At 32.6% G+C, this 13,183-nt stretch overlaps 1 pseudogene; it reads right to left on the bottom strand.

The window, feature by feature from the left end:
* Positions 1-427: 427 nt before the first annotated feature.
* LOC18435766 (polygalacturonase pseudogene) lies at positions 428-1,492 on the bottom strand (annotated as a pseudogene).
* Between the last annotated feature and the right edge of the window lie 11,691 nt (positions 1,493-13,183).

The raw sequence follows: 13,183 nt of genomic DNA on the forward strand, positions 1-13,183 counted from the left end.
CTCAATATTTTTGGAAACTCGATACCCATACTCCTCAGTGTAATAAATTTTGTTAAGAGGTATTTGAGGCAATTAGTGAATGTTGAGATAGAAATATTTTATTGAAACAAATGTATTTGTCAAGGATTATGTGGAGTGATATCATCTTCATTAGATGCAACACTATCCACGTGAGTATATGACATCACCTATATAGAACACTAATTACTTTATGAAAAAGGTACCATGATCCTCTTCTAGAATATCTATCGCACCTATCATTGATGAAAAAAATGTGTCTTTACTAAAAAAAAATTCCTATTAGAGTCCGAGCATTATGAAGGTCCAAAAATGTTAAGAAGGTTAAAAAAATATTTCATGAGACAGAGTATTATATATATATACATATATATATATGTGTGTATTTTAAACGGTACTCTTTCATGGTTTACCTTTTGTGAGCAAGGGGGCAGTATTCTTGATCTACGATGATGGGGTTGGCCGCATTATTCATGACAATATCCTCATATGTGAAATTAGATGCAAAACTGTGGTCTGAATCTGCGCAAGTCTTGATCCTCAAACCATTGGTGGTGCCTGAGATGGTGCAGTTCTTCACATGAACCCCTTCCACATCACCCTCCTTGGGGCGCTTTCCCAAGCTACCAAGATTGAAATATATAAAGATGTTCACATGAGCGTCAATCTAGTTTTGTGGTTTAAATTAAAACGGCACATTAGATTTATTGTTTCTCCTTTGTTTTTTGATGTTTTTGTTAAGAAATTTTATGGTCTCCAAAGTATACACATGAACCTAAATCTAGTTTTTTGGTTTAAATTAAAAGGGCACATTAGATTTATTGTTTTTTTTTTATAATATATTTTTGTTAAGAAATTTCACGGTCTCCAAAGTCTACACTGGATAATAATCAAGCAATGTAATCGAATGCGTAAAAGATGGACGATACCCATGAGAAATCTTCACTTAATGTGATCAAAATAATCCTCAATTTTATTTTGTAAATAAAGAAATAATGGAACAAGTCAGGTCCAGGTCCAATCCAAATGACTAACTACAAATCCTAAAGTGCCTAAATGTAATTGTTTCTCTTTCTTTCTCCTAGTTATATGAAATTTTGGATTCCCTTTGTCATTTCCTTTTACAGTGTTTGAATTCCTTCCAAAACCTCTTGTAACGTTAGTAAGAAAAACGTTGGAAACAAAAGGAGGAAAAAATAGCAGTCCACCATATTCCATGTCCTGGTCCACAATACACATTATCAATGGTTACTTGGGTGCTGCCAGGACCAAGGGAAATGCAATCATCGCCAGTTCCAATTTGAGATCGTGAGATTGTGATATTTGACGAGGATCCAATATGAATGCCATCATTGTTGGGGCTGTCAGCTGGTGCTGAGATCTTGATGAATTGGACCTCCATGTTCTTGCAGCCAAACAATAACATGTGAAAGAGCTTGCTGTCCACTGAATGTATGCCCCTTAAGAGTCCCATTTGTAATAAAATTGAATTTCAATGACTGCATAAAATTTCAAGTACCATGAACAAACAATAGTAATTGTCAATGAATTCCTGGCTTAAATTGAAAACACAAATGCTAGTCCAAAGCAATATCTCTAGTACAATAAGAAATTTTAGTCGACATTTATATGTGTGTGAACTGTTGAACCCATAACTTCAAGATTATAACAACAAATTCCCGTTAACTAAACTAAAGACTAGATCTAACCATGCTGGAGTTGTATAGCTATAATAGTCTTATAAGTAGCAATAGGTTGAAGGAGGGAGATCATTTATATCACAGGGAGGAGTTTGCAGTGGGCCTTCTTAGGACACTGGTTGAGGCTCCAGGCAGATGCTCCCTGACCATCAAACGTCCCGCCCCCAGTTACCACGAGGCCATCTACATACTGGAACACGATCCAGTCATCAGAAGGGTATTTGCTCATATCCATGGAAGCCTTCACTTTGCCCTTCACTTGCCCCACCATGGGAGAGGCATTGGGGACCCTTGAACAAGACAGGACCGACGAGAAATGTTCCCTCACGGATCACAAGGCTTGATGGACCTTTCCACTTGCATCCGGCCTTCCAGGCCGCCCCGAAAGCCTACAAAAATTAAAGACCACCTTAAGCCAACTAACTTGAGGTTTCGAAAAACACAACATTGTTATGTCATTTCAGTGCCACGGGGGTGTGTTATGTAAAAGAAATGGCAATAAATAAAAGTTAAAAAGGATAGAAAATGATTTTTTCCCTTTTCAAAAAATTTAAGTTTTGTATTTAATAAAACTATTATAGGAGGCTGAGGTTGTGCTTTCCCAAAAAAAAAAATAAAAAGAAAAAAATTTAATAAAAAAAGTGTTCTAAAAAGCACTTAAATGGTAGCTCTTAGAAATAAAAATTAACCGACCAAGAATCTTATCAATATGAGAATGGGGCTGGGGTCGTGGTGGTAGTACCAGCTGAGCCCCAGTTAAAGGTTTTGACCTCCATTCTCACCAACGAATTCAAAAATTGACTACTGCAAAAAAACAAGAATGGCCTCGTGATCTCCATCGACTTACTCGAAAAAAAAAAAGTTTCTTACCACCATCCTCCCTATTCTACTTTAGTATTGATAGGAATGGGCTGGAGTCAGGCCTAGCAAGTGGTCAATCCAACTACCATAGCACAAGCCCAACCCATTGGAAGAGCCAATCTCGGTGTGTTACCTGGCCTACTATCTATCTATTTCTAAAAGAAACGTATACAATAAGGCCATTTACTTTTGGTACAAAGTAATCACAATTAATCTTGACCATTGGATATGAAATTGAATGGCTAAATTTATTTCATAGATCAAGCTCAAATTTCAAAAGAAATTTTTTTGATATTTGTACCACACCCGAGCAATCAAATTTCACATCGAATGGATATAAATACTTGGGACCTCTCTGTATCAAAGGTAAATGGTCTCTTTTTATACAATTTCATCGGTAAAACAGGAAGGTTACGTGGCCCCTACACCTTACTTTTTTAATATAACATCAGATATAATGATTACTTTTAAATTAAAAGGAATATAATAAACATCAGACTGTTGATGTTCACTTTCATTAATTGATGTAATGCTCTTTTAAGGTTTGCCTCGGTGTTGTCCTTGGTGCCATCAGCAACGGCACCAAATTGCATCACATTGAACACTCCAGCTGAGGAAGCCTCCATGGCAACACATGCCATTACCAGGAAAATAAGACAACACACCAAAACAAATTTTTTGGAGTTCTTTTTGGTGTAATCCATGTTTTTTTCCTCTAGTTTCACCTATCGATATGTATGTGTGTGAGAGAGCGATGATTTTTGCCTCATGGAAACGTAGGTGCATATTTATAGTGAGAAACTTGATACTAGAAGTAGAACCACTGCTACCGAACCATCCACATTGATGGATGTAATTTTTAGAGTTACAACTCCCCAACTCCTTTTGTTTCTCCTCTCTCTCTCCATGTTATTGGATGCTATATTTAGAGTTACAACTCCTCAACTCCTTTTGTTTTAGGCTTTTAGGTGTCCTCTCTCATTCTCTCTATCTCTCTCTTTATCTCAAAGTAGATGATTAAAAAATGCACTTAAAATGCATTGAATTATCAACGTGAGTGGTGGTACCATATCAAACTAGATGCATTTAGGGCTTGTTTGGATATCAAATAATTTTATCTGGGATAGATTATCTTATTTGAAATTAATAGAAATTAATATACTCAGGACACTAGTACTTTGTTATTGTATTAAATGTAATATTGTTTAAGGGTGCGGTTTGTATAAAGCCAAGGCTCTAAATAATCAAAGTAAAGTGTACCTTCAAATAGTATTTGTAAATGTAGTATCAATACTGGAAATCTTTGTGATAGCCTTAAAATATATTTTTATCTTTAATTATAAAATTTTAAAGCATAAAAACTAATGTAGATCGAGTAGATTTATGAAAACTTAAAAATCTTGAACTTCACAATCCAAAAATGCATTACAAGATGCACTATTTTTAAAATTGAAATCCTTTTTTTTTTCCTCATGTCCATCGAGATGATTAATTTGAGGATATTTGGACATCAAAACAATCTATTCTAGTGAAAATTTTGAGGTGTGTCTTAATTTGATTGTTTAGAGCCTCACACTTGTATAAACTTTTTTTATTATTTAATGGAATTGTATGCAATGAGACACGTAATCTTTATTACAAAGAAGTTAGAATCACTCATATTCATTTGATGTCAAATTGGATGGTTTGGCTTAATCACAAAGTCAGATAATTTTTTTGTTTTTTGAACTTTGGGTCTTTTCAATAACACTCTTACAACTACCTAATTTGAAATCCAAAGGATAAAAGTGATTGTGACTCCATATATATAAAAAGTATTTACGTATACTTTTTCTTATGAAAAAAGTTTATATAGAATTGAGGCTCTAAACAATCAAATTAGAGCGCACCTAAAAAATTTCATTAGAAGAGGTTGTTTTGATGCCCAAATATCCTCAAATTGATCATCTCGACATCAAGAAGCATGGACATGAGAAAAAAATGGATTTTAAGTTTTGGAAATAGCGCATTTTATAATACATTTTTGGATCGTCAATTTTCAATATTTTCATGTTTTTATAGATCTGGTCGATCTGCATTTTTTTATATACTTTAAATTTTATAATTAGATATGAAAATATATTTTAAAGCTATACAAAGATTTCCAGTATTGAAATCATATTTCTCAACACTATTTGAATGTGCGCTTTACTTTGATTGTTTAGAGCCTCAGCTCAATACAAACCGAACTATGATTACTAAATAAATAGTAAATAGCTATTTACTTACTAAATAGCTTTTTCTTTCCCCTTATTCTTTCTTTTTTCCTGATTCAATTTAAGGAGGCAGCATATTACAATGTCAATACCAATAAGGTAGAGGGCTACAATAAGCTCCCCAACTAGGATAGCATCATGTCCCTAGAATGGACAATCTTTCGCAATCCAAAAGAGCAATCCTATACAAGGGAAGCCTTTACATTTGGCACCCCACGAGGTCTGCTATTCCTAGCCCTCTCATCTAAATAGATGTTTGGGATAGCTTCAGATACAATGTTGTTTATAGCTAAATCCGGAGAGATATCTGATGAAATCTCACTTAATTATGACATTGGCAAGATTAACTATACCAAATATTTGTTTAATTCCCACTTCGAGAAGAAAAACAAACAAAAACATTATTTATACTAGATATTTATAGAGAGGAATTCAAGATTTCTACATTTATCTCAAGAAAATTATTTAAAAAATTTTTGAAGAGATTTAAAATAAAAAATTATAGTTATATAAATACCATCCATTTGTAAAGTCGTGAGTCTTCAAAAAATTTGGTTCCATTGAAATGAGATAAATACTAACCCTGGGTAATTGACAAACAAAAAAGAGACTGGAATGCTCCCAGAGAGAGGATAGCTGATATTTGGTTTTCCTGTAATCTCTAAAAGGATGGCCCTCAAAATGTGGGAGAGGGAGAGTTATTTACTGACTATTAATTAAAGATTTTTTTTTTAAAATAACCTTAAAAGATGAATAATAAATATATAATATTTTTTAAAAAATATAATAAATATAAATAAAAACAATGTGCACATGTGAGGCCTCGTGACCACGCATGCACCAACAAATCTAAAAGATATTTTTGTAAGGTAAAATTTCTTTTTAATAAAAGATTTGCATTAGAAAGAGAAATACGGCATTAGTGAGTATCCTTTCGATGAGGTTTTGGTAAGGCCGTGGACTTTCGAAATTTGGTAAAGCCACATAATGAAACCTCTACTAGGAGAAATTAGATCTAGGATTGGTGAACTTTGTGAGGGCTCACAATTTTGTTTTGCTCCTGATTGTGGAATTTGAAACTGTAAAAAAGTCGATATTAAAATGGATGGCCTAAAAAAAATTTACAAAATAGACTACCTTTAAGACTTAGAAATCTATTTTATTCGAGTACATCGGTACATGATCGTCAAAATGGATATAATCTATTTGCAGGTCTTGTGGCACTTGAGCTACATTTTCCATTGAGATACCATGGATGACATAAAGCCGTGGCCTTATAAAATGCATTTCCTTCGACTTATATTTGGATCATAGAGGGTATAGAAGAAGAACAATTGTTTCATCTGGGCTGGACTGCATTTCTACAATATGCCGTTCAGAAGTTTAAAGCATCCATCTTAAAGATGGCAAATTGGTGGTCCATCTAAAACTGATTGTAACTAACGGTCAAAATGTTTTCTTAATATAATTATTATCTCTAATTTTCAAATTTTATTTATTTATCCATATTCATGATCTCCATGTTAAATATTATATATTCTCTAAAAATTAGGATCAAATGATATTTAAAAATATATTTATTGTCACGCCTGTATTTCTACAATATGCGGGCTGGCCTCATGCTAACAGCGTCCATATAAGAAAGTTGACATTAAATTAGTTTAGGAGTTAAACAACCCTCAACCCATCTGTATGAGGTCTACCCTTGGACTCTCTCACTTTGGATTTTATAGAAGTGAATTTCTTGCCCATTATTGTTGCTTAACGTCATAATCATCATCATCCAAACTGTATCTCAGTTATTTGGGATTGGCTATATAAATCCTACCATTCTAACTTAAATTGAAACAAATAATTTAAAAAATGATGTGGTTTCTAGAAGGTTACAACCTTAAACAATCCAATTAAGGTGCACCTCCAATTTTTATCATGTAATTTTGGTATAAAAAATTCTTAGGATAATCTCAAAATTTATTTTCATATCTAATTCTAAAAGTTTAACCTCCGAAAATAGTTAAAATCAAGTAGATTCGTAAACATATGAAAACTTAAAAAATAGACGGTCTAGATAGTGCATTGCAAAATGAACTATTTATAGGACTCAAAATCTTTTTTTTTTTTTTCATATTCATCGAGATGATCAATTAGAGGATTTTTATCATTAAAACAGTCTTTTTCGATGGATTTTTTAGGTGCATCTTTATTTCTAGATTTTAAGGATGCAACCTTTAACATTTCCCTTTAGAAAAGGGCCATGGTACTTAAATTTTCAGGCATTTAGAGTTTCTTGGTATTATCAAATATGAACACATTAAAGTAGCGTCATTGGATTGAGCAAAAAGAAGGGGCTTGGTTGAAGCTCTTGTTGAGCCTCAACATTTGTGTCGATCTTTCTCCCACGTACTCTTATCTTATTTGTAAAAATTGTGCCTCAAAGCCATAAAGATATCTTGTGATTTGGAAGGCCATTTTTAGGGTAATATAGGGCTGGCACAATCCCACCCGGTCGGCCTAGCCCTAAAAACATAGGCTGAGGGCTGGGCTAGGGCTAAGTGTCCATCTGCCCAGCCCTCTTTTTTTTTTCGTCATTTGTTTTGGCCTAATCCTTGGGAATAAGGGCTGGGCCAGAGCCCAGCCCAGCCCAGGTTGGGCTCGTTGACACCCTTAGGAATTTAAAAAAAAAATTATATATTTGTGTTCCAGTAGGTCTGGATAATAGTTTGCCCATTTGTGTTGGATCCACATCTTTTCTCACATAATATGTGGGTGCCACCAGTCTTCCAAAATTCATCACTGACATCTCAAGGAACACTGTAAGTACCCCTCGTGCTTTAGGATATGAAAAGTTTCTCAATCCTTTGCTGAGGTCCAGTAATTCTTTAGCGCAACTGGCTGAAAATGACATAATTTGCATCTTTCTCAGTTGTTTTCATTGACAGTTGCACCGCATCGAAGTATATTCAAAGCTCTACAAGGTTTGAAGGCAAATGAGAAGGAAAAGTTGTATAAAAAAACTATCTTAGAGAATACATATGCGTATAGAATGTAAATTTAGTAATAATAGGAGTAGAGATAAGGAAGTTGTTAAGATTGATGATCAAGAAATACTAAAAAGAACACCATTTCAATATCCTGAGTCGATAATTTAAAAAAATAGAGAAATTGAGGAAGATGTCGCATATAAAATTAGAGTTGGGTGAACGAAGTGACAACCGTTGTTTTATACGAGTGATGCATACCAATGAAACTGAAGGGAAAGATCCATGAGACAACTATGACACCAGTGTTGCTTTCTGAGGCAGAATGTTGGGCGGTTAAGAAACAACATATCTATAGGATGAATGTAGCTGAGATGGGGATATTGAGATGGATGAGTGACAAGACAAGAAGCGATACAATTTGAAATGAATACATTTGAAAGAACTTAGGTGTAATTCTAATAAACGATAAGATGAGATAAAGTAGATTTAGGTGGATTGGATATATGCAGTATAGACCAAGCCCAACACCTGTTAGGAGGTGCGAGTTGGTTCAAGTAGAAGGCTCAAACAAGGCAAAGGTAGATCCAAAAGAACATTGTTGAAAGTAGTGAGAAAAGATATGGGGACTTATGACCTCACTGAGGGTATAACCCTTGATAGAGCAGAATAGTGGATCAGGATACGTATAGCCGACCCCAAATAATTAGAAAAAGGCTATGATGATAATGATGATGATCATGATAATAAAACTAGGCCAGGGAGCTTAAACAATACTTTACAAGATAGATGTATCCTGACAGTATTTCGCCAAAACGTGATTGCATCTTGGTTTTCTCACCAAATTGGGAGGCACTCAATAAATAACAAAAAATGTATAATCTTGTGGCTCCAAGTCCCAGTTTAAAGTTAAGGTCTTTTCCTCTTGTAAGTTGAGCTCCCTTGTTCTTGTACATTGAGCTTGTATCTTTTAAGTATGTGATCAACAAACCTCTCATCGATTTAGATCCATAACAATCCCTCTTAGAATTTTTTGCTTACGAAAAACAAAAACACGAAAAAAAAAATGTGATTGTCTACAATGGATTGTCTACAAATGAATGGTCTATAAAAAGCACATGGGATAGTAATACGATGGGTCACAATTTTTTTGTTTACGATATATCTTTTAGTATAAAAAGATTAAAAATTTTGAAGAGAAAAAAACAATTGTTTGTGTGGGAAATGTCAAAAGTTTGCTATATGGCATGCTTGCGCATGATCATTGTGTAGTATACTTGCTCCCTCGAATAAACGACCTATTGTGAGGTATTTTTTTAGATTGGAAATTGAGGAATCTAATTTAGATTTACCAATGTGTATTTTATAATACGGAATTTGAATTCTTAAATATTTTGATCCAACCATCTAAAAATTAAAGGCTTAATTACAACTTGTTTTTCTTGAGTACATGCATAATAGCCAACATTTTTATTTTTATTTTTATTTATTTATTTTATTTTTTTTTGAGGTTGGTGGCAAAAATCAAGAATGTACAGTAGCCTAATGTTTTCACCAATAGGGGGGAAAAGTTTGTATAAGGTTGCAACCTTGTACTGTTGAGGAAAGGTGCATCTCAAAAATCCTACAATGGAGAGTGTTCCCACATAGGAGAACCCTCCAATTGATCATCTCGACCTTGAGATGAGTGGACATGAAGAAAAAAAAGAATTCCAAATTCAAAAAATGGTACATCTTGTAAAAAGTCATCTGAACCATCTGTTTTCAAGATTTTTAAGTGTTTATTGATCTGCTTGATATGTACCATTTTTTAAATTTAAAATTTTCTAACTGAAGAAAAAAAGAGATTTTGAAGCCATCATAAGATTTTCAATGTCAAAACGACATCTCTAAGTAAATTTTATCGGTGCACCAAACTTCTACAATATAAGGAGGCAACCTTATACAAACCTCACCCTATTTTGGATGGCATAATCTAGAGAGAAAAAATTATATAAGGTTGCAACCTTAAAATGTAGAATCACATATGCACCTCAAAAATCTATCGGAAATGTTGTTTTAGTGTTGAGAAAACCTTCTAATCGATCATCTCGACATGGAGATGCATGAACATGAAAAAAAAAAATTGAGTCCCGAAAATAGTGCATCTTGCAACACATTATCTAGACCGTCTATTTTCAAGATTTTCATATATTTATAGATCTACTTGATTTTAACTATTTTTGAAATTTAAAATTTTTTAATTAGGTATGAAAATAGATTTTACATGTTATAATAAAAATTATATTTAAGGTGGGCCTTAATTGGATTGTTTAAAGTTGCAACGTTATAGAAACTGCACACTAATCTAAATATTAGAGAATGCCTAAAAACATGGGTGGCCATAATAGCCCTTGAACATTTTTGTCTCTGGAAACAAGATTTGTCCTATTGGGTAAGCATATCTGGCACTTGGTTCCTTCAAGTAACTCAGATTGGGGCCCAATGTCTGCAACAATTGTGGAGGAAGATGGGTTGTTTGATAGGAATTTTGCTTCGAAGTATTGAATTCCCTTCAAGGTGTTTTTTATTTTTTATTTTTTTTGCTTTTCGATAAGCATAAGAAAAATGTAGAACCTCATTTCTGTTTTCACTCATTCATTCGCGCATTATTAAGAAATCCCTTAGGACCCAAGCTGATCTCCTATTCAAAGCTGGCTTTAAAGAAATTTTCAATAATTCCCATGATAAGTCTTATTGATAAAATTGCCATTTATCCAAGATCGAGGCATATTTGGCGATCCATTTTACTTTATATTTCTTCTGATTTTCCCCTCAAGAAGTTAATCCCACAAACAAAGTAACTTTATAATTCCTCTCGTTTAACCTCAAGAAATTAATCTCACAAACTAAGGATTGATTTGACTCCCTCTGAGCCGATCGAAAGTATCTCATAGTACGGCGTACAAAGTAAATATTTTGGAACAATAATTACTAACAATGAAGAACATGATATTCTTTTAGGGCCTGTTTGATTCCATGAATATCGAACTCCTGGAGTCACATTTCTATAGAAATAGCCGAGACCAACCTGTTTGGTTGTTTCTGAAGACAGAATTGACATTTTTTTTGGGAGTCCTGCATCCTCATTTTAAACCAAAATGCAAGACAATGTCAATTCCGCCCAAATAGGTGAAATTGACATTTCCGGAGAATCAAAATTAAATTGCGCTTACCTTAATGTTATTATTAATACTATTAATTTTACTACTACTGCTATTACTATTATTGTTATTATTAATATTATTATTTAAAATATTTATTATTGAAATAATGATATTTAAATATATTTTTATTATAATATTAGGTGTGGTTTGCATAAAGTTGCAATTTTAAACAATCAAATTAAGGCGCACCTCCAAATTTTATCATAACATGTAATTTTGGTATAAAATATTCTTAGGATGGCCTGAAGATCTACTTTCATCTCTAATTATAAAAATTTTAAACTCCAAAAACAATTCAAATCAAGTAAATCTATAAACATACGAAAATCTTCAAAATGGGACGGTTCAAATAATGTATGGCAAGATGCAGTAATTTTGGGTCTCGAAATTTTAATTGTTTTTCATATTCATACTTCTCGACATCGAGGCAATTAATTAGAGAGTTTTTCAATATTAAACCAACCTTTGTTTAATGGGTTTTTGAGGTGCACCCTAATTCTACATTTTAAGGAATTCTACATTTTAAGGTTGCAATCTTGTATAAAAATTTTCTATTATGTTATTATCTTAATATATTGATAATATAATGTATTATTATTGAAATATTTACATTTTATTATGATTTTTTTAATAGTATAATAGGGATAAAATATATTATATTACTATATAAATAGTCCCCAAATGATGATGATGATGATCATCATTATCATCATCATCATCATCATCAGTATTATCATTATCATCATTATTATTATTATTATCATTATTATTATTATTATTATTATTATTATTATTATTATTATTATTATTATTATTATTATTATTATTATTATTATTATTATTATTATTATTATTATTATTATTATTATATCATATTAATACTAATATTATTATTATTAAACAATAGAAATATAATAATAATGATTATTACAGCATAAAATAATAATAATAATTATAATAATAATAATAATAATTACTATTATTATTATTTTTTTTTTATTATTATTATTCTTATTAATACTAATAAAAAATATTATACTATTATTTAAATACCATTATTATAATATAACAATACTATAATATTATAAACTCGACAATTTTGAAATGTCGCCATTTATCCCTCACTTAGACAAACACTATAAAAAAAAAGACTAAAACGAGTCTTAAATACAATAATCATAGCATTGATAATGGTTATTTTTTTAATGATACAATAAAAAAATTTTAATTTCCTAAAGAATACATCTTCCCGACAATCCAAAAAGTGAAGATGCATCTTTTAGGTTTATGCCAGATGCCGATTCGAATCAAAATCGCTTAATCCGGATCAGGTATTGATAGAGCCAATCTAGTTCAAAATTGCATAATCTGGATGGTATTGATAGATCCGATTCAGTTCCCAATACGTACTAGTCCCAACTGCCTTTAAAGTTAAGCTTACAGCTGCCTATGGCTGGGGCATGTCACAATCCTTTAGGCCTACTAGAGACCAAACCTATAGAAAAAAGATTTGGCAGATTTATCATAATATCCACCTTAAAAATACCCCACCCATCTTTTACCACAGAAAGAGAAGACCAAATAGAGAGCTTAATAAAATGGATAAGCTTATCAACCGGTAACGCCACATCCTCAAAGGTCCTTCTGTTTCTCTCCTTCCATACTTCCCAAAGTATCATACCTCTTGCTATCTTCCGAATCATAATTCCAATCTTCGGAAGAGAAGGAATACCAAATTGCGATATAATACCAATAACATCCTGGGGCAGCATTAACAATAATCCCACTTCACCAATTAACCAATGCCATATCCTCAAGGTATAGGGACACTGAATCAAAAGATGGTCAACTGACTCACCATCCGATTTGCAAAGCAAGCAAATATTAGGTAAAAACTTACCCCTTTTTTGCAAACTACCAATAGTTAAAATCTTATTTTGCGAAGCTCGCCATATGAAGACTTGGACTTTATGTGGTATTGACCACGTCCAAATTTGCACGACTTTGAGAGATGATCATCTCCAGTGATCATGGAAAAAAAAAGATTAAAGCAGGATTTAACTGAGAACCTACCATCCCTTTCAATTTCCCAAACCAAAATATATTCTACCCCTTGGGAGATATAGACTTTATCCAATAAATCCATCAACACACACCACTGGGAC

This window comes from Amborella trichopoda, chromosome 10 (assembly GCF_054954075.1).
Source record: "Amborella trichopoda isolate Santa Cruz 75 chromosome 10, AtrichopodaSantaCruz75HAP2 v2.0, whole genome shotgun sequence".
NCBI lineage: Eukaryota > Viridiplantae > Streptophyta > Magnoliopsida > Amborellales > Amborellaceae > Amborella > Amborella trichopoda.